The sequence below is a fragment of the Antechinus flavipes genome, chromosome 4 (assembly GCF_016432865.1).
Source record: "Antechinus flavipes isolate AdamAnt ecotype Samford, QLD, Australia chromosome 4, AdamAnt_v2, whole genome shotgun sequence".
Lineage (NCBI taxonomy): Eukaryota > Metazoa > Chordata > Mammalia > Dasyuromorphia > Dasyuridae > Antechinus > Antechinus flavipes.
The window spans coordinates 382,774,155-382,799,722 of record NC_067401.1 but is presented as its reverse complement, the minus strand read 5'-3'; the positions used below and the strand labels follow the sequence as shown (position 1 = coordinate 382,799,722).

Genomic DNA, 25,568 nt, shown 5'->3' with positions numbered 1-25,568 from the left:
TGCCTTCCACAGTGTGACTCTGGGTAAATAATTTTCCGTTTTCTGGTAAACGAAGATGAACCACATGATCTTTAAGGCTCGCTGCGGTCTCGGAGCTCTCCGAGCTGGAAGGAGGGGGTGGGCACCTGGGCAAAGCTGGCCCCGGGGATTGGCAGCGGTGGAGGGCAGAGCTGGGAGGAGGTTGGGTAGGGGGTGGAGTCAATTTGGACAAGTGGAAAAACTCCGGCCGGGGGCTGGGCTTTTTCCTTTCCTCCTCCCCTTCCCGACCGTCCCCTTTCCCTCCCTCTTTCCTTCCCTCCTCCCCCTCCGGCTCAGGTTGCAGCTTCTCTCGGGAGCTGCTCACCTTTCCTGAGCTGGGGAAGCAGCAGCCGTGCCAGGGCGGGGAGAGCAGCAGGGCGCAGGGCACTGAGTTCCTCGGACCTCCTCCCATCTTTCACCCACCCCGGGCAGGGATCCGAAGCCGGAGCCGGGGCGCCCAGCGGTGAGTCCTGCCCTGCGAGCTGCGCGGTGGGTCCAGCTCGCCGGCCCGGGGTGCACGGGGGGTAGGGTAGGGGAATGTTTGCAGGGGAAGGAGGGGGTACTGCCCGTCGTGTAAACGGAGCAAGGTACAGCGGAGAAACTCTTAAAGGGGCCGCGCTGCTCTCTGCCCTGGGGCGGGGGGTGGAAGGAGAAGCTGAGACGTACTCTGTGTGTGGCATTTTTGGAGGGGGCGCAAGGGGCGCCACCGGAAAGCGCCAAATTCCAGGTGGTCAGGAGTAAGAACTAGGGCATTTTCTCATATTCAGATACCTCCACCCCCCATTTTCTCGACCCCCCCCCCCCCCGACCATTGCTCCCAACCTCCATTCAAGGTTTCTGCAATCGGACTCAGGTATCCGAATCAACTTAGTAGCCCTTGGACTCTCGTCACCACCCCACAAAGCAAAGTTTGTTGTTGCTTTTTAAAGCTCTTCTCAACAGGCTTTAATCGTCCTCTACTAGAAAAGGATTTTGGGTCAGGGGTCTTTTTATGAACCCAGGAGACTCAGGCATCTGGACTGGAGAGCCATACAGAAGAGAGCCCAAGGCCTGAGCTCTGACCAAATGCTCTGTCTGAGCCTTGAGGGACTGAGGATGTGTGATGGAAGCATTGAAATATTGCTGGAGGGAGAGGCAAAGGCTTTGGGGATTGCCCATATGTTTACCTTTCTGCTTTTTGTGGCTGAACTTAGTCCAGAGCCCAAGGGCAAGACTTGTGAGAGTTGGTGGCCTATTCTACCTCAGGGAATGTCTGCTGGTAGTGTGGGAAAAGGATGGAGGGTCTGGGGTAGACAGATGGATGAGTACCCCACTTCTCACCTCCGGCCAGCAGGCAAAGGCTTTGCGTTAGGGGCTGGAAGTGTCTTGGGAGTGGGGGTTGGTTCTGAGAGAAATGTGCGGTTAGGGATTCTGAGTGCACAAGGATTAGGACTGAATGTGTGCAGAGTGGGGTGGGAAGATAAGTTAAGAATCAGAGGTGGATCACTTCTGTTTGAGACCCCTGAGAGGAGAGCCTTCTCCTCTGTCAGGGGATGGGAGAAAAGTCTCCCTTGTCCCAGGGGGGGTGATCTGGTGGCAGGAACTGATCAGAGAAGGGTGATGTTATAACTGAAATCCCACACTGGAGGGAAAACTCTTCTTTACAGCCTCTTTCTGGTTTCCTCTATGCCATCTCTAGATACCCAGGCCTCCAGATGAGCACTGTGCAGATGGAGAAGGGGAAATGGGAAATGGGTCTGCATAGCTAAGGATTCATAATTCAGGGATCAATCATACCTAATTTGTGCAATTAATTGTTATGTAGAAGAGTTCTAAGAGCAGGTATTGGGTGGAGGAGAGGTCAGCCCCACCCAGATCTTGGGCAGCAAAGGTCTCATTGGGGCCAGTTCTCAAGGACTATCCCTCTCCTCTGCCTCAAGTTCCTCTGGCCCTCCTTGGTTCCTTGACAGCAGGGCCTGGCTCTGTGACTCATTGACACCTTGCCCTGTCCATCCTGTGTCAGCTCCTCGTGAGATTTCCTGTCCCTTCCCCTCCCCCTCCAAGCACTCTGAGTATTTATACATTCCATTAGAGTGATCTGAGAAAGCAGAACCAAGGGCCAGTAAGAGATGGATCAAGGGAAGTACTAGTTGACTGGGGCTGAAATGGATATTTTCAGAGGGGAATTAGGTAATTCTCTGTAAGAAGAGGGAGTTGCACTGGATGACTTATAAAGTCCCTTGCAGGGGTCTTAAACCTAAATCTGTGATCCAAAGAGGGAATTACACAATTATTCCATTACCCATATAGGATGGGACCGGGAAGAAGAACTTAGGGTTGAGACAGAGAAGATCTCAGCACTTCTTTGCTTGTATGTTTGGGATGGGAAAGTAATGTCTGAGTCTCATTCTGATCCCTAAAACTTTCTTCTGTTGCCTAGAAAGGTTACTTTCCAGCACTAAAAATATATTGAGTTCAGTCCTTGCTCTGGCTTCTTCAGGCTGTCTTTGTTGCTCCTCTAACGGGCTGTGATTAAAGGGTTGACACACAAAGCCCTTTCATCACGGTATTAGCCTAGGTAAGAGTCTCTGTATTCCCTGGATGTCTAGCTAAGTAGACATCCCTCTCCCCTGGCCTGTTTATCGAAGTTTTCATTCATCCCAGGTCCTTCTGGATTTTCAGAAAACAAATTGGACTTAGACAAATCACTTCATCTTTATCCATAAATAAGGGTAGGGGCTAGATGGTCTCTATGATTCCATTCAGCTTTAACACTGAAGGATTATCTTTGCACTAGGACCCCCAGGGAAGGCAGGAATGGAACTAGTGAAGGAAACGGAAGGATGAAGTTCTTGTTCCTTTGGTACCGCTCAGAATTGAGAAAGGGGGGATTGGGAAGTAGATAGGTCTTTGGAGCCGATCTCCTGTCAGGGTCAGGTTTCTTGCCTGGGAGTCTCCCACTCTGACTGGGATGAGACAGAGCTGCCTTTTAAGGTTGCATTTATTTCCTCTACAATTCCAGGGACTCTGTTCTCTGCTGCCCTCTGCCCCCTCTTCAGGAAAAGGTTTTCTAAAATCCTGGTTTAAAAAAACAGCACCAAAACTCAGCCCCTACCATTGCCCCAGTCACCTTACCTTCTTTCGGGACTTCCGGTCTCAACGGGGATACTCCCAGCACTCATTTTCCCCTCTGGTTTTCCTAACCCTAACCCTGGGCCCTCCAGGGCAGAAGAAAGACCTTGGACATTGAATGCCTTTGTTTGGAAAGAAAGCTGCTTTCTGATTGGTGGGCAGGGGTCTGCTCTGTGCCCGGCCAGGCAGAGGAAGGCAGGAACAGGCTCGCCCACCATCTGGAAGTGAACTACTAGGTGACTATTTTTCCTATTATGTCAAGGGAAAGAAGGGGGTGCAGCCCAGAGAACAAGGAAGAAACAAGGCTTGGAGTCAGAAAGGGGCACTAACTAACTTGTTAGCCAGAGGGACTAATAAGTATTGTTGATATAATAGGGATATAAGTGGGTGGGTGGGGGATTCAAAAGGATTTTTCTAGAACCATCTCTGCAGGGCAAAATGCCTCCCCCAATTCTTAATTAATTACAGCCACTGTTCTGTTCTGGACTGTTCTGGAGTGGGCTGTGCTCCAGACCTGGGTGATTAGCTTTGGTCCTTTAGGACACAGTCATGCCAGACTCTCTCCCCATAACACACCCTCCTATTCACACACTGTGCCTCATACACAATGTCCTGCTTTGACCTTTTCTCTCCTTTTCCCTGCCTTTTGCCCGACTCCCCCAAACCTGGACCCTGTGCCCTTCTGACAGTACCTGCTGAGTGGGCATTTTCACATGTCCAAGGGGAGGGGACAGAGAGAGTCAGCTTTTCTCCTTCCTTCCCTCCCTCCTCTCTAAGCTTAAGCTTAGATCTCAGAATCAAGCCATGCAGAAAGGGTTAGTTTAGTCTCATAAAATATTAGAGAACCATAGAGATTATTCATGTAAGACAATCTGATAGAGGAGAATGCAAGAATAGACTCCCTAGGTTGGGAGTAGGGAATTCTGCCCCTGCCCCTAACTGACCACAATCTGGGCACATCATCTTTCTGAGCCTCAGTTTCCTCAATGGAATACCTGTGGGACCAGACTCACAAGGTTGTTATGAGGGTCAAATGAGATAAAAGACCAGATATTTTGCAAACTTTGAAACATTGTTCAAACAGTCCTTATTATCTAGGCGCAAGGTCATGGATTTAGACCTAAAAGCTACTTTTGAGGCTATCTAGTCTACTAATCACTTAATTTTTGTAAATGAGGAGACTGAGAAGTGGTATAGATTATCCAAGGTCAAGTCTTAGCGTTGAAATCTGAACCAGGGCTAGAATTAGGAGTGAGGTCTTCTGGTTCCAAAGCCAGCATCCATTCCACAGCACTGCATCAACCCTAACATTTTATATCTGGGGAAACAGAAGTCCCTAGACTTTTATGATCACTTCCCACAGATGGCCACGGAGCTCATTGCTGGATTGGGTGGGGAGGTGGTGATTTAGACGAGGGCACCACTCTGGGAAGAAAGGAAGCAACCGAACCTCCTGATTGAAAGAAAATCCATCTGTTCTCAAAGTCTCCTCTGCTCAGGGTCAAAGGAGAAAGAGAGAAGCAGAGCAGTGATATAGCCATGGACAAAAATAGACCCCAGTATTCCCTGCCCTGAAGGAGAAATGGAGGGGACACAGGAAAAACTACTTCCTGGTAGTACAGTCTTGGCACATGCTCAAGCATTTATGAATCTTTTGTATATATGATATATGTGCTTATTTACCTGCATGTTGTTTCAAAAGAATTAAAGCTCTTTGAAGGCAGAAATAGTTTCATTTTTCTTTTTGCATCTTTTCTTGGCACATAGTAGATGCTTAATAAATGCTTGTTGACTGATTGATTATAAAAGAAACTTACTTAATGGAAGCTGGAGCTATGTTTTCTTATCTTTGTAGATCTGTAGTACCTGTCACAATGCTTTGTATGTATGTACAAAAATGTATTAGGTGCTTAATTAATAATTGAATTAATGAATGAGTGAATTAAAGAGTAGAAATCTTCTTTCGCTTAGTAGGTAAGGCTCCCAATAAACATTCTGAACTAGGAGAGGTTGATAATGCTTTGTATATATTAGATGCTTAATAAACAAATGAATTAATGAATGAGTGAATGAGAGAGTAGAATCCCCTTCTCTAAAGTCTGTCTTATTAGGTAAGTTCTCCATAAACACTCAGAACTAGAAGAGGTAGGGCCTCCATAAATATTCAGACTGGAAGAGGTAGAATTCTACCCAGAAGCTGTCACAGTGCTTTGTACACATTAGGTATTTAATAAACAATTGAATTAATGAATGAGTGAATGAGAGAGAGTAGAATCCCCTTCTCTGAGGTCTTTCTTAGTAGGTAAGACCTCCATACATACTCAGAACTAGAAGGTAGAATTCTACCCAGAAGCTGTGATAATGCTTTGTATATATTAGATGCTTAATAAACAAATGAATTAATGAATGAGTGAATGAGAGAGTAGAATCCCCTTCTCTAAGGTCTGTCTTAGTAGGTAACTTCTCCATAAACATTCAGAACTAGAAGAGGTAGGGCCTCCATAAACATTCAGACTGAAAGAGATAGAATTCTACCCAGAAGCTGTCACAGTGCTTTGTATACATTAGATACTTAATAAACAATTGAATTAATGAATGAGTGAATGAGAGAGTGGAAGCCCCTTTCTCTAAGGTCTTTCTGAGCAGATAAGGCCTCCATAAACACTCAGAATTAGAAGGTAGAATTCTTCCCAGAAGCTGTGATAATGCTTTGCTCACATTAGGTACTTATTAAACAATTGAATTAATGAATGAGTGAATGAGAGAGTGGAATCCCCTTTCTCTAAGGTCTTTCTGAGCAGGTAAGGCTTCCCAAAACACTCAGAACTAGAAGGTAGAATTCTACCCAGAAGCTGTGATAGTGCTTTGTATACATTAGGTACTTAATAAACAATTGAATTAATGAATGAGTGAATGAGAGAATAGAATCCCCTTCTCTGAGGTCTTTCTTAGTAGGTGAGACCTCCATAAACACTCAGAACTAGAAGGTAGAATTCTACCCAGAAGCTGTGATAATGCTTTGCTCACATTAGGTACTTAATAAACAATTGAATTAATGAATGAGAGAATGGAATCCCCGTTCTCTAAGGTCTTTCTGAGCAGATAAGGCCTCCAAAAACACTTAGAACTAAAAGATAGAATTCTACCAGAAGCTGCCACAGTGCTTTGTACACATTAGGTATTTAATAAACAATTGAATTAATGAATGAGTGAATGAGAGAGAGTAGAATCCCCTTCTCTGAGGTCTTTCTTAGTTGGTAAGACCTCCATACATACTCAGAACTAGAAGGTAGAATTCTACCCAGAAGCTGTGATAGTGCTTTGTATACATTAGGTACTTAATAAACAATTGAATTAATGAATGAGTGAATGAGAGAGTAGAATCCTGTTCTCTGAGGTCTTTCTTAGTAGATAAGACCTCTATAAACACTTAGAACTAGAAGGTAGAATTCTACCCAGAAGCTGTCACAGTGCTTTGTACACATTAGGTACTTAATAAACAATTGAATTAATGAATGAGTGAATGAGAGAGAGTAGAATCCCCTTCTCTGAGGTCTTTCTTAGTAGGTAAGACCTCCATACATACTCAGAACTAGAAGGTAGAATTCTACCCAGAAGCTGTGATAATGCTTTGCTCACATTAGGTACTTAATAAACAATTGAATTAATGAATGTGTGAATGAGAGAATGGAATCCCCTTTCTCTAAGGTCTTTCTGAGCAGGTAAGGCTTCCAAAAACATTCAGAACTAGAAGGTAGAATTCTACCCAGAAGCTGTGATAGTGCTTTGTATACATTAGGTACTTAATAAACAATTGAATTAATGAATGAGTGAATGAGAGAATAGAATCCTGTTCTCTGAGGTCTTTCTTAGTAGATAAGACCTCCATAAACACTCAGAACTAGAAGGTAGAATTCTACCCAGAAGCTGTCAGGGTGCTTTGTATACATTAGGTACTTAATAAACAATTGAATTAATGAATGAGTGAATGAGAGAGTAGAATCCCTTTCTCTGAGGTCTTTCTTAGTAGGTAAGACCTCCATAAACATTCAGACTGCAAGAGGTAGAATTCTACCCAGAAGCAGGAAAATAGAGTAGACAGCCCCTGAGGGACCATTGTTGGTGCTCTTCTGGTCACTTTTGGCAATGGAGATAGGCTCTCTCTCCGGAGAATCAGGTAGCAGCAGTCTAATAAGCTCTAGCTAAATATACTAGTTTGTCCTAAATGAAGGTTCTTATGTAATATCAGGTCTTCACCCCAGTGGTGAATTTTGATTTCATCAATCCCTCACCCCCATTCCACAGTCCCGAGTTCTACCAAAGCTGTTGAAAGGGCTTGTGGAGACAGCTTGGCAAAGTAGAAGGGTCAGTGAACTTGAACCCAGAGCAGTTCTAGGTCATTCCAGCCAAGTCCCCGTAGGTAACCGACTTCTCCTGTTTAATCCCCATTTTCCTCGTCTGTACAACAGGCACCATTAAATCTTGCAATAACCTGGTCAGGTCATTGGTACCGAAAGCCACGTGTGTACCGTAAAGAGCTCTAGGAGGGTCAGATATTATTATTGTTGCTGTTGTAAGTCTGGCAAGTCAGTTCCCCATTCTGACTCCAGGACTTGTTTTTCTGTCTGTTCTCCCCTGGGTACACCCCCTTCTTTCCCTCGGCAGAACAAGATCATGGTGGTGGGGAGCCCGTTCTGCCTTCCTCCACCTGGCACAGGGCAGACCCCTGCCCACCCATCAGGAAGAAGCTTTTCTTCCAGACAAAGGCATTGGATGTCCAAGGAACGCAGGAGCAGGAGAGATCACTCCTTAGAGAAACCCGAATTTGATGGGCATAGGTAATAGGAAGCAATTGCAGGCTGTAGAGGAGAGAGGATTAAGTCAAGTCAAATTAAGTGCCAGGCACTGTGCTAAATTCTGGAGACACAAAGAAAATCAAAAACATCCTGCCTTCAAGGAGCTTACAGATAACATGTAAGTAATTAGGTAAATAGTAGTTAATATTTTTTTTAGTAGCTTTACAGTGCTTTCCCTAAGTTATTTAATCCTCACGACAGCACTGTCAGATATGTCAACAGGCAATCACAACGTCCTGTAGGTGCTATTCTCGTTCCCATTTTATAGATGTTAGAACTGAGACTGAATAAGGCTTCTTTCCCTTTTTGCCTTGACCACAGTGATAATGTTTGCCTAGACATCAGGTGCCCAGGATCCTCCTGCTTCAGAGGGGAAGGATCCATACAGGAAACTGTGTGCCCAAGAGTATCAATGATATGAGAGCTACTTCTGGACCACCTGAACTCAGTTTTCTCAGCAGAGGACATGATAAAGCCAGGATTGAGAGAGCTTAGCTATGTGTCAAGAACCCCTGCCTGTCCTTGGCACTAGAGTCTGGAGTGGGCACCATGTTCTAAGTTATTGTCAAACTTTAGTATTACACTTTCCTCAGAGAGTGCAAGCATTTGGATGAATTGTTGACTGTCACTATAGAGAAAACCTATAGATAGGTTCCCCTGGTTTTACCCATAGCTGACCTGTAGTGCAAATACTCCTGGACTGAGCATCCAAACTCTACTTAATTAGTTGTATGGCCTTGAACCCTACCCAATGAGTTGTATGACTTTGAACCCTACCCAATGAGATGTATGACTTTGACCCCTACTCAATGGGTTGTATGGCCTTGAACCCTACCCAATGAGTTGTATGACTTTGAACCCTACCCAATGAGTTGTATGACTTTGACCCCTACTCAATGGGTTGTATGGCCTTGAACCCTACCCAATGAGTTGTATGACTTTGAACCCTACCCAATGAGTTGTATGACCTTGAACCCTACTCAATGGGTTATATGGCCTTGAACCCTACCCAATGAGTTGTATGACTTTGACCCCTACTCAATGGGTTGTATGGCCTTGAACCCTATGAGTGGTACAAAGTTGGACTCATTCACGATCTATTGAAGAAATAGAACATGAGTGTATCACTATCTACTGCTGCCTTTCTCTGCAATGAAAAAGATAGTCTGCAAGAATTACTGTAGTCAAAAAGTGTGTCCAACTACCTCAGCAACTAACTTGGTAATGAAAACTCAAAACACTCCGAACCTAACTATGCTGGTCTGTGGAGGTCAGATTAGCCTTTCCTGCTTAGTTAGGACCTGCTGCATTTAGATCTCCACTGACAGATTCCTCAAGAGTCCACGATCATCCCTAGACCATCATGAGGCAGTAGTCAAGTGTCTGCTAGGGTGGAGGCATTTTCAGAGATGGGAGGGGATAGTCAGGTCCACTGGAGGGAGTATTGCATTTGGAATCAGAGAACCTGAATTTGAATTTCAGCCCTGTTCTTAATTACCCAAGTGATCTTGGACTAAACACTACACTCTCTTGGTCTCAGTTCCTCATCTGTAAAAAGAGATTGACTAGATGGCTTCCAAAGTCCCTTCTAAGGGAATTGTGGGAATTGAGTGAACCACACTGACTCCAATTTGTGACTCAATTCTGGATCTAGCTCAGTTCCTTTTTTGATTTAATTATGGGTCTAATCCAATTTCTGTCCTGTGAGAAAATGTTATTGCATTGTTTGAATCTACTCCTGCATTGCTGGGAAACTGGACCACCTCTACCAATTGCTTAGAGATCCTTGAACAAGGACCCAGGTTATGCTGAACAAAATCCCAGTCAGCTCCAAACACTGATGCAAGTTTTCTCATAATTGTACATCTCAATTAGCTCATATGTCTTATCTGAAAACTGGCCCATACTGTTCAGTCGGTTATTGTTTCCATGTTCCTTTGATTGTGTACAGACACTTTGGGGAGTGGGACACCTCCTTATCTGATTTCAGGGATTTGCACCTGTTTGCTATCCCCTCCCAACTTGGAAAATCCCTACTCTTTTTTCCAGTTAAAAATTACGTTACCTAATTTTATATCCTGGGCAATTATGTTTTTTTTTTTTTAATAAATTGGTTTTATTTGATTAATGGGGCAGCTAGGTGGTGAAGTGATTAGAGCACTGGCCCTGGAGTCAGAAGGTCTTGTGTTCAATTATAGCCTCAAATACTTACTATCTGTTCGACTCTATGCAAGTCACTTTAACTCTGCCTCCGTTTCCTCATCTGTAAAATAAATTAGAGAAGAAAATGGCAAACCACTCCCGTGTCTTTGCCAAGAAAACCCCAGATGAAGACTCAAACATGACTAAGCAATCAAACAAAATTTTTGAATAATCGTTTTTAATACATAAAAATCTGTTTTACTTTGTTCTTAAGGATCTTCAGACTGGGGACTCTACTGACCCATTTGTTATGCATGTTTTGTTAATAAATTGTGTAGCTCAGATTATTTCCTCCATCATTATTAATTATGCAGCTGTACTTTGAAATTTATGCTCCTATGAACCAAGTTTAATCAGGGCACTGCCTGTTGACCGCCTGGCACCTGTGTGACCTTGGAGTAAATTGCCCTGTGCCTCTGTGAGCATCACATTCCTCAGCTGTAATGTGAAGGGCTTGAACCAGATGGCCCCTAAGGGGCCTTTTATCTCTAAGGAGATGATTGTGATATGGATTACACAACAGCAGACACATACCCTCTACATCTTAGTTGATTCTAATAATTGCTCTGCGAGTTGGGGACTGCACATATTGTGATTCCTCTTTAACAGAAAGTGTACTGACTGGTCTAGGGACATACAGCTAATAAATATCGAGGCATTAGACTCTCATATATGGTAGACTGATAAATATTGAGTTGAGGGGATGGGTTCAAAAGAAGGAGAGTTCACTTCCTTGGAGGGGCAGGAACAGCTTTGCAGAGAAGAAGCCCTAACAGATCATTCCAGGATCTCCCCCAGGATTACGGGAATAGCTGAGGTTCCATCCCAGGAGGAGCCTTCTGCTCTAGAAAGCATCCCCTCACATCAGGCAGAATAAAGCCGAGTGCAGTCAGACCGCTGAAGCCCAGACATTCCCCTCCCTGTCCGAGGCTCCTTTGTCATTATCTTACAGTTCTCTTCCCAATGCCTCAGCTCAAATGATCCTGCAATATTAATCAGGTAATTATCGAGCTCCTGATATGAGTCCAGCGCCAGGCTGGGTGCAGAGGGGAATGACAAAGGAGGGTTGGAAGCAGACCCTGTCTTCAGGGAGCACAGGTTCTTGGGAGGAGACAAAACTAACCCACAAAAGCATTTAAGGGACAAATACTTGTTTCACTGTGATACTGCTAGTATGATGAAAGATGATGAGACAATTGTGGAGGAGTCTGGCCTCTATAAGAATGGGTAGGAGTTGGATAAGTGGATGAGGGTGAGGTGGGGATAGGTCTTTCAGTCATGGGGGAGCACCATAAGCAAAGGAAGGAAAATGGGAATGGTGAGGATTCCTGCCTAGAGAAGAGAACGGGGCAATGGAATTCAGAAACGGGATGGAATAGAGCACCAGCCCTGGAATCAGGAGGACCTGAGTTCAAATCCACACTTGACACTACAAGCTGTGTGACTCTGGGCAAGTCACTTAACTGCACTTGCCAGAAAGAAAGAAGAAAAGAGAGAAAAAGGAAGAAAGAAGGAAAGGAAAGAAGGAAGGAAGGTTCCCCCCAAATCATCAAAACAGTAGCTGGAGAACACTTGTCATGAATGCTGTACAGAGTTAGACTCAATGATCTCTATCATTCTTTCCAATTCTGGGATCTTTTGGAAAGGTTTGAGGAGAGGATGAATGTGGAGGGAAAGTCATGGAGGACTGAGGGAGCGCATTTCTTAGAGAAGTACAATTTGGACAGAGATAGGCAGTAGGGAGCAATCGCAGGCTGTTGGGGAGGACATGATGAAGGCGGTGTTTTGGGAAGTTCAGTTTGACATTGTGTGAAAGACAGGAGGAGAAAGACTAGCTGTCAGCGAGGAAGCTATTATAGGAATCCAGGATTGACGTGCAAGAGGCCTGCGGACTGAGGGGAGGAGGGGGGAAGAGGAAGAGTAGGAAGGGAGTATAAATAGGAATGTGACAAAAGGTGCCGTGAAATCCTAGGATCATAGAGTTAGAGCTGGAAGAGACGTCAGAGGCCTTCTTGTTTTGTTGCTGTTGTTGTTCAGTCGTGTCAGACTTTTCATGACCCCATTTGGGTTTTATCAGCAAGAAGTGGTTTGCCATTTCCTTCTCCTCCTCATTTTACAGATGAGGAAACTGAAGCAAAAAGGGCTAGGTGACTTGCCCAGAGTCATACAGCTAGTGTCTGAGGCTAGATTTGAACTCAGGAAGATGAATCCTGACTTCCGGGTGGCACTCTGGGCACTGGACCAGCTGCCCTGTCTTATGTAATTCCCTTGTTTTGAATAGGAGAGAGCAAAGACTCAGAGGTGTTAAGTGACAAGTCACGTATCTAAGTGGCTCCATAGTGCACAGAGCATCAGGCCTGGAGTCAGAAAGACCTGAATTCAAATCTTAGATCAGACACAAGCCATGTGACCCTGTGAAAGTCACTGTACCTCTATCTACTTCCGTTTTTTAATCTGTAAGATGGATTTTATAATAACACCTATCTGTGATGCTCAGATGAGATAATATTTGTAAAGGCTTAGCATAATTACAGATATATAGTAGGACTTAATAAGTAGTTTGCTTATTAATTCCTTCTCTTTCCCCTTTCCGCCTTCTCCCTTTTTGCTTCCTTCTTCCTCCCTCCCCACTTCCTTTCCTTCCTTCCTCCCTCTCTCCCTTCCTCCTCTCTCTCTCCCTCCCTCCTTCCTTCCTTCCTTTCTTCTTTTCTTCCTTCCTTCCTCCCTTCCTTCCTCCCTTCCTTCCATCCTTCTTTCCTTCCTTCCTTCCTTCCTTCCTTCCTTCCTTCCTTCCTTCCTTCCTTCCTTCCTTCCTTCCTTCTCTTTCTCCTTTTTCTTCCTTCTTTTTTTCTTCCTCCTTCTTTTCATCTTTCTCTTCCTCCCTCTCTTCCTTCTTTCCCTCCCACAAATAGTCATCATCAGAAGTGAGATTTGAACCTAGGTGAAATTTTTGCTCTGACTGCAAAACCAATGCACTTGATTCTATACCCAATTGCTTCCACTCCTATTACTATTCCCCAAGATGGGGACTTTTCTGAGCAACAACTGAAGGTGGCAGTGGGGAGAGATTTGGGGATGGGAAACTATCCTGCATAGAAAGACAAACAGAACTGGAATTCTTCTACCTTGGAAAGGGAAGGCCAAGGAGAAGGTGACTTAATGGTTGTCACTCCATATCTTCCTAGACAAAGGGTGGTGGGAAACTTTCCATTGATCTCTCATTACCCAGTGTTTGTATAGTAGGCTCTTGCTATATGCTAGTTGGTGGAACCTGTACTAAGAGCAGAGCAGTAGGAAAACAGGCATAAGCTAATAGTGATATAAGAATATAGCAGCCTGAATTTATATAATACTTTAAGTTTTATTTTACATACACTAAGTACTTTATATACAATATAGTATCTCGTCTGATCATCACAATGTCCCTGGGAACTAGGTGTTGTTACTATTATTATCATTCCAATTTTATAGAAATTCAGGCTAAATAACTTGCTCAGAATTGAACCACTAGATGTGTCTAAGAAGAGATTTAAATTAGATCCAAGAAAGAACTTCCGTCCATGAATGTGAGACCAAGAGAGGAAATATTAGAATCTCTGAGTGTGTAGGAGGCAGGTGGATCTACCTGGGATGGTCAAGTCTAGCTCTGTTTCCACTGGGATGACTGCCAGAAGGGCAGCCCCAGTATAGATGAATGGCATGTGGGGACTATCCTGGCATCTGTCTCTGGCAGAGGGAGAGATAAGCAGAATTGAGTGGTTACCTTATAATTCTGAGTTCATCTCTTGGGCAGCATGCCTTTGGGCTAATTTCCCAAAGAACATTTCAGTCAATTATTTAATCAATAAACATTTATTAAGCACCTACCATGTGCCAGACACTGTGCCACGCACTGGAACACAGACAAAAAGAAAATAATCCTTGGCTTCGAGGGAATTGTGATCTGTCAGGGAGATAACATGTATGTATATAAATCTTAATTTTAAGCTTTTAATAAAGAAAACTCCCCTAAGACTTTTGGGACATCCTGCATACACTATAAGCACAAAGTGATTATTTGGGGAGGTCACTAGCAGCTAGGATCAGAAAAGATCACATGTAGAAAGAAGGGACCACTTGAACAAAACTTTAAGGAAAACAAGGGAGTCTTCAGGATGGAAGCAAATAGAAACTGCATTTCAGGCCTGAGCAGAGGCATGATGAGGGATGAATATCATTTATGTTTAACAATAATATCATTTTGGCTGGACCTGTACAGAATGCATGAAGGGAAGTGTTGTTCATTCAGTTTTCAGGAATATCTGACTCCATGACCCCATTTGGGATTTTCTTAACAAAGATATAGGAGTGATTTGTCATTCTTTCTCCAGCTCATTTTACAAATGAAGAAACTGAGGCAAACAGGGTCAAATGGCTTGCTCTAGATAACAAAGTTGGTAAGTATCTGAGGTTGGATTTGAACTCAGTAAGAGAAACCTTTTTGTCTCAAGGCCCAGGGCTCTGTCCACTACATCAGCTAGTTGCTCACAAAGGGAAGTAATATATAATACAGTTGGAATGGTAGATTGAAGGCAGGCTGTAAAGGTCTTTAAGTGCCAAAGTAAGGAATTTTTATTTAAACTTAGAAATATTAGGAAACCACTGGAGTTTATTGAGAAGGGGAGTATGAGTGTGGTATTGTGGACCGACTAGGAATTCAGACGAGTCCGTTCAAAGATCACCGTAGAGATTTACCTCTTGTGTGACCCTGTACAAAGCACTTAGCCTCTCAGCTTCAGCATACTCATCTGTAAAATGAAGGGACTGAACTTAATGTCCTCTCAAGCCCCTTCCAGTTCCTTAATGCTATGATTTTCTTGAATTATATCTCAGGGAGCGTTTTATTACTTGAGCCTGAGAATTACAAATAAAGTAAAACTTTCTCAGGAGAATGTAAATTAAGAGCAGAGCAGTGGGAAAAAGGGCATAAGCTAATAGTGATGTAAGAATTAGCAAGGATCGTTTCATCTTTGTCTCCTTTTATAGCTGTCACTTAATTTTTTTTTGCAGTAAATTGAATCATAAAATTAACATAGATTCTATTGGTGGATTCACATTTGGAGAAAAGTAATTACTGGGCAGCTTAAGAGGCTCAGGTTATGCTGGGCCTGGAGTCAAGAAGATGTGAGTTCCAAGCTGGCCATAGTCACTTCCTAAATGTGGACAAATCAGTTAACCCTGTTTGCCTCAGTTTCCTTATGTGTAAAATGAGTTGAAGAAAGAAATGTCAAACCATTGCCAAGAAAACCCTAAATGCGGTTGGTCATGAAGAATAGACATGTCTAAAATGATTGAGCAATAACAATAAGCCCTGGGTAAGTGAATGATGGGGAGAGGTTCTGCTTAAGGGTGGGGGCTAAAGCTTCTTTGAACTTGTCTTTCCGAGATTTGGAAGGCCCTGTAAAGAGAGAAGATAGCCATTTAATTTCCCAGATGCTCTAGTGTTCATGAAGATTATATTTCAGGGAAAGTGTCTTCTGATGGGCTAGAATTTAAAGTAAAGATGGAGAAAAGGAGGAGTTAGCACAATAAGTGTCTGGAATTCTATCCCTTAAGAAGAGACTGAGAAGAAAGATTTTATCCTACCCTACTGACCCCACCCTACCTTTTAGCAGGATGACATCTTTAATGTCAGGTTTGAGCCTCCCATTAGGATTCCACCCTTTCCTTAGTCAGCCCCCCATCCCAGGTGGGGCTGTGGGCATCCTCCCTGGTCATGAGTCATCTCACAGATGCCTTAGGAGATGTAGACTGAGTTGGGGGAACCAGGGAGAATAGGGTAAGAACTAGTTTCTTGCCCATTAAAGACTCCATGTTGCATCCAGAGACTCAGCAGTGTTTCTCCTCCCCCTCCCCATTCCAGACCCCTTTCTGTTCAGTAAACATAACCTAGCCTTGTCACCAAGCCAATCTATTGTATTATTTATCTGCATATGTGTCTTAGCCTGAGAACTCCTTGAAAGCAAGAACTATGTTATGTCTAAACTTTGTATCTCCCCCAGGGCTCAGTGCTGTCTGCTTTGTGTTTGTTGTTGTCATTAGTCTGTGACAAAGCTCTAAGGAATTTTCAGATTCTTTGGCTGGAAGTAATTTTGTTCATCATCCTCCCCACCTCTCACTCTTGGCAGTATCCTGCCCCCTATCTAACCTAACAATAGGATGGTCTTCCAGAAGTTTAAAGATGTCTAGGAAAGGTGATTGATTCTCTTCCCTCCCATCAATTTCTGAGCTGTAATCTCCATTCCTCCTTTTGAAATATGCCAGTATCATTCCACCATTTACTTTTTGTTCTTTTTAAATTTTTTTTTTATTTTGTTCTGAACTTAAGAAATAAAACAAGCATTTCCATAACAAAGTGGAATAGAAAACCAGGATTGTACCTGAAATTGTACATCCAGTATGAAAATTTGCTATTCCTTTCAAACATTCAAGAGTTATTATATAATTTTCTTTTTTCCCTTTCACCCCAAACTTGAGATGGTTATCATTAGACACAAATGTGGGTGTGAGGGGGGGGTTGTGAGTTTTTTGGATGCAGACAGCATCTTTCTTCATAGGATCTTTGTGGTTATTCTTTTTAAAAATAAAAGCTATCTATACAAGTCTATTTCAGTACCTACTGTTGAGATTGGGAAGGGGATCCCAAAAGTTTGAAGTCACAGACCAATGTCTTAAGGTGTCTCAAAAGAATTTGCAGGCTTGAACTCATTTCCTTGTCAAGGGGCAAAATTTATTGTAATTGTAACTCCATTACAAGCGGGCTAATTCCAAAAGAAATTAGCAAGGAAACAGAAGCAAAGAGACACATTTATCCATCTTTTCTATCATTGACATGCTAATTCTGTGATTCAGAAATAGGAGAGAAGTGGTCTCCAGAATTTGGTTCTCACTGTCCAGATTATCACTCAGTAATGAATTGAGGAATGGTCAATTTAGAATTAGAGTGTTGTTTTCAGATTGGTAGTGTGGGAAGTCCCTGAGGCAGGCTCTAAAACCAGAAGATTTAGGATTTATTGACATATTATTAGAACAGAAGTCCCCCTAAAATCAGGGGATCACAAAATCATATTACATCACTACCATATGCTTTTCATATATTAGGTGCTCAATCTATATTGGTTAAATGAATAAATGAATAGTCCAGATAATTACCTACCTGCTGAGGGGAGTATAAGAGAAAGACCAGAATTGTGTTAATTTGGGCTTCTTGGATCTTGCTAAAATCCCAAAACAAATCTGCTCCAAAGAGGGAAGGTGAGGTATAGCAAAGATCAATGATTTTCCTTGATAATGCAGGACATGAGCAATCTATCCTTATTAACTAACTGGGTGATCTTAGGGAAATTACCATTTAGGTTAAGTAAGGCATTAAACAAGTTGATTGATCTCTAAGGTTGATTCCAGCTCTGAACATCTAGAGCAGTGGTTCTCAGCGTATGGTCTAGAGAATCCTGGGGATCTCTGAAACCCTTTTAGAGGGTCTACAAATTCAAAAATAGTTTTTATTTCCAATATGGTAAATGTCTATAAATATAATCCAGATAAACAAAAACTCTTTGGAGGGATCCTCAATAATTTTTAATAGGATAAAGATACTGAAAACAAAAGTTTGAGAACCACTGCTCTAGGGATTTAGGTTTCTTGCTGGAAAGCTAGAGTCAGTGTAGTACAGTAGAAAGAGGTGCTGGCCTTTAAGTCAGAAGACCTGAGTTCAAATCCTGAACTATTCAAACCTGCTGTTTATTACCTTGTGACCTTGGAAGATTGATTAATCCCTCTGACCTCCGTTTCCTCTTTGGTAAAATGAAAGTAGGATGACTTCTAAGGTCTTTTCTAATCCAAAATCTATGGTCCTTTGACGTCTCATTAGAACAAGGCTACCTCAGAAGGTGATAGGCCATTTGTCCAAAAGTATCCACTTTAGACTGATCTTGAAAGTCTGCCTCTAATCTGACATTCCCTGGAACTACCTGGTCCATCCAGGAAGGTCATCCCACCCTGAATCCTCATTCCAAACAGAGGCTGTAAAAATCTGCTTTGAATTCCAATCATTGCCTCCAAAGCATCTGCTGCAGAAAGGGAGAGGGAGAAGGGTGGGGGAGGGAGGAAGGTTTCCGAGATGAGTTAATTCCATCTGTCTTCCCCAGGGGAGATGACCTCTGAGGGGATGAAGTCTTGAGCCACCTCCTTTCTCCAGCCTCTGCTACCTTACAGCTCTCTCCCTTGGGAGTGGAGCAAAGCTGAGGGGGGGAGGGGGGAGGGAGAGCACAGCTCCCCACCAGAGCGAGAGTTTTGTTGGAGAAGCAACGGAGAGCTTGACTTTCTTCATGAAGACACAGGGGCTTAAAACCCAATACAGGGAAACAAAGCTGTTTTGGGCAAGCCATAACCTTGGCAGTAGAGAAGGAGAAGAAATGTTATCAGTTCAATCGGCAATCCTTCTGTTGGAACCGTGGCCAAGTTTCCCCAGTCGGAAGGGAATGTCTCCAAAAAGACATGTAGACAAACGTCCAAAGATGGTTGTGACGTCTGTAAAGCTCAGCCGACCACGGTCTTTTGCTCTTTTGAAACATTCCTAAAGCTGGCAGGGAGGTACAGAGTGATGGAACACATTTGCCTGGACCCAGGCCAAGCTTTCACTTTAACGTTTTCTTTGGGTGAGGGAACCAGCTGTTGGACCTTCTTGTCTTTCTGAATTACCTCAAAGTCACCTCCTCTTTCCTTCTGGGTCTGAGCCAGCAATGTCTGGGTTCTGAATGTCAAGGGACCGGGAAAGGAGAAGGGGGTAGGTCACTCTCCTCTAGATCAGGTACCTCTGCAATAGAGGTCAATAAAGTTAGGAAATGACAAAGGGAGGGGGAGGGGTGCAGGGAAGAGCAAGGACCATTGGGATCATAGGATCATCATCATCATTGTATTAATTAATCGCATTCTTGTACTTCTTGAGGGTTGACAAAGCCCATTTTTAATATATTACATCATTTGAGCCTCACAACAACCTTATGAGGTAAATACTACAATTACTCTAATTTTTCAGGAGAGGAAACTGAAAAGACTTGCTCAGTGAGAAAGTGTCAGAGATGGGATGTGACTGAGCAGCTTCAGCCCTTGGCATTAGGGTTCTCCATGATCCAGGCTGCCTCTCTGGGATTGCAAGAGACTTTGGAGACCGGCAAGACCTCAGGCCCATGTGGGAAAGACACCTGCCTAAGGCTGACCAGGTTATAGAGTTTCTGATCTGACACCATTCCTTTGGATCAGGACAGTCAACCCTCTCCTTACCTCAATCTTCTTCTCTGCAGCTGAGAAATGGGTTTGCCTTATTTCTCTGGGGAAAACAAACTACTGTCAACTCCCCTGTGGAGTTCAATGAAGTTTTAACGATAATCTGTGTGACATCAGCACGAGTGAATGGATAGAGATCTGGCCTAGAAGGGTTCAAGTCCAGCCCCATATTAGCTGTAATGACTCTGGCCAAGGCATTTAACCTCTCAGTGGTTCACACAAGTCTCAGAAAAGCTGCCGACTTGCATTGGTAGAGAGTTTCCTCACCTGGGACTAGCCATGTCAAGCTCAATTGGGCAGCTTACAAAACTCTCAAGCACTACCCACATCAGATTAAAATGTAATTAGGAAATGTTTAGCAAAAAAAAAAAAAATTAAATACAACATAGACAATGTTAATTTGTGTTTTTTCAGGTTAATATGCAGCTATTTGTATTTGAGTTTGACCAGTGAAATCAGTTTCATTCCCTATTCTGTAATGCCGGAGAAACTGAGGCAGGAGAGAGATTAGAGAGTTTTAATATTTTTATTAATGGGAGAGTAAGATTGATTGGACAGATTATCCAGTCAGACAGAGATAAGTATACTGGGACCAAGGAATCCATATTGGTCCCAGGGCTGGAGGACCCAAAGAATCCAGCGTCCAGCATACAGCTGCCAGACGCCATTCTCCAGCAATGAATGGAGGAACCCCAACTTCTTAAATACCTTTTTGGAGGCAAAGAAGAGAAAGGGAGGAAAAGTTTTTATCAGGGAGGGGAAGCCATAAAACCTAAAAATTCCAGAGACAAAGAAGTAAAGATATCATGGGTTAATCTTGGAATATTCTAAAGAATATTGTAAGTCCATAAAAGAATCAGGAGATCTACTCTTTTATCTTGCTAATTTATAACCCGAGAGCGAATAATCCTTAGTTTTACTGGGTCAGAGACAGAACAGTTAAGGAAACTGAGACAGGGAAACTGAGTCAGGACAGTTAAAGAGAACTGTGGCATAACAATTCCAGGTGGCCTCTCTCTATTTATTTAAATTTTTTAAAAATTGTTTTTGTTTACAATTTGTTAACAATTGTTAATTATTTTTTCTGGTTATATGTGTATATTAACATTTTAAAATACCCATTTCTTTCTTTTTTTCCCCTGAGACAATTGGGGTTAAGTGACTTGCCCGGGGTCACACAGCCAGGCAGTGTTAAATGCAGATTTGAACTCAAGTCCTCCTGACTTCAGGCCTGGTGCTCTAACCACTACACCAACTAGTTGCTCCTAAAATACACATTTCTTATGAATCATGTTGGTAGAGAAAAATCAGAACAAAGGGAAAAACCAAGAGACACCCTCTTAATTTAAAAAAATCAGTTTAATATATGTTCTCTCACTTGATAGTCACAAAGTCCCTGTAAACAGTGTAGGGATTGAAAACAGGGATTATTATCCCCATTTGGTAGATGAGCAAACTGAGGCACAGGGAAGTTTAGTGACCTCCCAAATGTCACCCAGCCCATTACTACCAGATTAAAAATTAAAATTCAGGTCTCTAGCCTAGAGCACTTTGTCTGTTAACTAGGCTGTTGCCTGCTCTTCTAGCTTACCTCCATTAGCCATGTGATCACTTTCCCCTGCTCCTGTCAGTCCAGCTCTGAGCTTGCCTTTGGGTCCGTCCTTTCCTGACTTAGGGTAGTAACCTCAATGCCAGTCTCTGCCAGAGCTGCCTGGGCATTCTGCTTGTGGCTCTCTCAGCTTTCCAGTCCCAAAACCATTGGGCTCATCTTTGTGGTCTTGAGTGGGGGTGGGGCAGACTTTCCTTTTGGGGGATGGAGGAAAGGCAAGGGAGCCAGGCTCGGCTTGTCCTGACCTGCTGGAGCCTGGGGGAAAGGGTTTCTGCCGGACTGCCTCATGACCTTCTGAATCCTCGAGCAATGTGGTATAACGAAGACTCCTCGTGGTTTGGGAGTCAGGAGACTTAGGGACTCGTCCAGGCTTTGTCACTCAATTACTTCATGACCTTGGGTTAATAACTTCCCTTCCCTGACAGCCAGTCTCCTTGGTGACCATCTGGGCGCCATGTTTCCTTCCAGGCCAACATTCCATGGTGGGGAGGAGGACTAGGGGGAGGGGGAATAAAGAGTGTCATTCCTGGGCCCAGCTCTGTCTGATGCTGTGAATTGTAAGCTCATCATCAGGAGAGTAAAAGGATGGCAGTCATGGCTTCTCTTGCCTCCTTCTTCCCTTCATCCCTTTCATCTTTTCTGTGTTCACTATTTTCCAGTTCTTCACCCCATGGCTGACCGTGCTCTGTATTTCCCTCCCTCCACCTAGATCTTTCATCTGAAGATCTCGGGTGCCAGGGAAGCGAATCCTTGCCAACTTGGCTGAGCCCGCTTTTGAGTGGAGAAACCCAGGAAAGTAGATCTGGCATTCAGGGCTGCATCGGGTAGGAAGAAGGGCCTGTAACCAGGAACTCTTCCTGGAATTCTTTTCTTGGGGTACTTTTATTGCTTGGCAAGGAATCAAGTTTCAGGTCAGACTGGGGTCAGAATAGATGCCACTGATGACAAAGGGGTTGGCAGGGAAAAATAGCATTTAAATTTTGGGGAGGGAGAAAGATACCACCCAGGGAAGAACAATATTATGGTGTGGGCAACTGGGTCTGCCATTAGCTCCCTCTGTAAACTTAGGCACATCATTTCCCCTTTGTGGGTCTCAGTTTCTTCATCTGTAAAACAGGGACATTAGATTCGATTTTTACAATCTCTTCTTGCTATCAACAAATTATGATCCTACCCCTTTTCAAACTAGAAGGAAAACAAAAATGAGTGAACCGCATCTAGGTTTTTATGAATACATGAGCATTTGGCTTGCTCCCAGGCCTTCTCCCTCAAGCTCCTCCCTCCCCTGCCCATGCCACATAGCCGACGCCTCCTCCACCCTTGTCCCAGCAGGAAGTACATGGGTCAGCTCAGAAGGAAGTAGATTGGGAGAGTGGAGCTGAAACTTCTCAGAATGACCCGGATAGGGGGAGGAAGATGCTTCCTTAAGAAGGGTCCCATGACCCAGAGCAGGGACATTCTAGCCCACTCCAGGCTGACAACAATCAAGCCTGAGATTTCCTTGACAAATTAAGAATCCTTTATTCTGTGTCCCTTTCTTTCCCCCTAACTAGGGTCACCCCAACAAACCCCAGACAGATTGACAGCCCCTTTAACTCCTTGCCAACCCAGACAAACTAACCCCCACTCCCAACACTAGCATCTCCCTCCTTACCCTGGCACCAGTCAGTCAGTGACAGCTCCGGCTGGCTCCTCAGCCCCAGGGACAAAGGCCACTCTGTACCACTCCACCCTGCCCTGGTCCAGCTATAAACCGGGTCATACTGAGACCTTCTGTCCCCAGCTTAGGGCTGAGGAGAAGACGGCACCAAGGTGACAGGGCTCTTTTCCTGACTCTTCCTCCCCTCACCCCACAAATTCAGGGAGCTGATTCTCCCCAGGAAAACTTGACAGAAGGCAGCTTGTGTTTCAACCTAAGGAACAATAATTCATTCACTACTTAGGCTGACCAGTCATACCAGGGACTATGCTGGATTCAATACCCTGATTGTCCCTAGCAGAAAGAAGGCGTCCACTCTCCAGCTGTGGTCATCTCTTCCCCAGTTGCCTGTTCCCCATCATCATCAGTAAGTCATTCCCTGTGTCTTTTCATCATTTCTCCTATGACAAAACTAACTCCTATCCTCTTCTTCCCAATTGTAGAACAGGGGTTCTACTTTTTTTTCCTGATGTAATTGAGGTTAAGTGACTTGCCCAGGATCACACAGTTAGGAAGCATTAATTGTCTGAGATCAAATTTGAATTCAGGTCCTTCTGACTTCAGGGCTGGTGCTCTTTCTACTCTTTTTAATATATGTGCAGTCATGAAAAACATTTCCATATTAGTTGTGTTGGTCAAGAAAATTCATAAAGGAAGGGAGGAAGAGAAGGAAGGAAGGAGGAAGGAAGTTTGCTTTGGTCTGTGTTCAGACGACATCGATTCTTTCTCTGGATAGCATTTTTTATCCTCAATCCTTTGAGGGGCAGCTAGTTGGTATAGTGGATAGAGCACCAGCCCTGAAGTCAGAAGGACCTGAGTTCAAATCTGACTTCAGACTTTTAACATTTCCTAAGCAAGTCACTTAACCCTAATTGCCTCAGAAAAACAACAACAAAACTCTATAAACTGAATCTTTGAAGATTGTCTTGGATCATTGGATTATTGAAAGGAGCTAAGTCATTCACAGTTCTTCGTTGTACAATGTTACTGTTACTGTGTACAATGTTCTGGTTCTACTCACTTCACTTTGTATCAGTTCATGTAAGTCTTTCCAGATATTTCTGAAATCATTCTTCTTATCATTTCTTTGAGCATAATAAAATCCCATTATAATCATATACCACAGTTTGTTCAGTCATTCCCTAATTGAAAGGCATTCTTAGAATAGGAGTTCTTAACCTGAGGATTATGGATCTTCCAAAGAGTTGTGAATAAATTTCGAAGTCTGTGAACTTGAATGGGGGGTGGAAATTGGAGCTTTATTTTTCCCAATCTGTGACTAAAATTTAGCATTTCCTCCAATTATGAACATTCTGAGAAGGGGTCTGTAGATTTTACTAGATTGCCAGAGAAATTCATGACACAGAAAAGGTAAAGAACCCAGGGAACAGCAGCTGATTCTTAATGTCTTCATCATCTTCCACTTCTCACCAGCCAAATGATTTGTCTATTCAAACTTCCATTTCTCTACTACTAAAACTCCCAGGAAGAATAGACATCATCAGAGGAGAAAATTCCTCTCTCTTCTGATCTTAAGGCTTTGGAATACAAGGCTGAAATCCTTTACCCAGGAGTTTAGTGGAGAACTCTGAAAAGAATAGTTGTAGCATGTTCCCTTTTGTTTTAGGGAATTGACTGCTTCCCTCCCAGAAAGCCTTAAACCAATTCCCCACTTCCCACAGTGGGACAACTGAGAAGAGATTTATGGTGGCTACTGGTGGATTCTTGAGCATAAAACTGAACTTGTCACTCCATAAATCTTTGGTCATAGGTTGGCTTTATGGAGTTGCCCTATTTCAGAGAGTGGAATGACTGGTCATTCCTTGGAGGGGCAAAGATGGCATTCACACTAGGTCTAGAGCTTCTGAGTTGACCCCCGAACTAAGCCATGACCCCAGTTATATTTAGAGAAGAGCTGCCCCTGAGTTGTATCACTCCTCTCCTCCTTGATTTCCTTGTAGAACAAGGAGGTGATAGTTATTAGAGAGATCCTTAAACTATTAGGATGATACTATCAGGAGAGAGAGTTACAGGATAGGGAAGAGTATTTCCAATTGGAGTCAGGAGACACTTGGATTTGACCATGGATGTGCAGGTTTATTTAGCCTTAAAAGTTCTCTTTCTCAGTTTTTCCTGTAAAAGAAGCATAAAAATATTCATGCTATTTCTTTTATTAGGCATTTAAAGTCTTTCATAATCTGGCTCCAACCTACCTCCCAGCCTTATTATATACATTTTTCTTCAAATACTCCACAGTTCAGTCAAACTGACTTTCTCACATATCTCATAGATATCATCTCTCAACCCCATGCATTTGCAAATATGAGCTGACCTTCCATTTCTTAAATGCACTTTCTCCTCAACCTCTGACTCTTAGAATGCCTTTCCCCCCTCAAGACTTAACTAAATGAGGATAGAGTCTTGACTCTGGAGTTAGAAGGACCTGAGTTCAAATGTGGCCTCAGACACTTATTAGCTATGTGAGCCTGGGCAGGTCACTTAATCCCGATTGCCTTCAAAAAGAAATGAAAAAAAGAAAAGAAAGTCAGCTAAATTAGACCTTTCCTTATTCCCCAATTGGTAGGACCTTCTTCCCCAGTTGCCTCATATTTATTTTGTGTACAGGGTCAGCATGACAAGTCCAGAGCTGAGTTCGAAGTAAGAAAGAACTAAAAAAAACCCTCTGTTCTGGGTCCTGTATAGAAACAGTTCAGACATAGGTTCTGCCCTTTAGAAACTTCTAGTCTAA

General features: G+C 43.3%; 1 protein-coding gene across 1 annotated transcript in view; it reads left to right on the top strand.

Annotated features, from left to right (window-relative positions):
• The first annotated feature begins 263 nt into the window (after nt 1-263).
• Nucleotides 264-25,568, top strand: part of CDK18 (cyclin dependent kinase 18) — a 53,855-nt gene continuing 28,550 nt past the window's right edge. The window contains exon 1 of the mRNA XM_051998531.1: nt 264-481. The gene's annotated coding sequence lies outside the window, so the exon portion shown is untranslated. The remainder of the gene's footprint in view (nt 482-25,568) is intronic.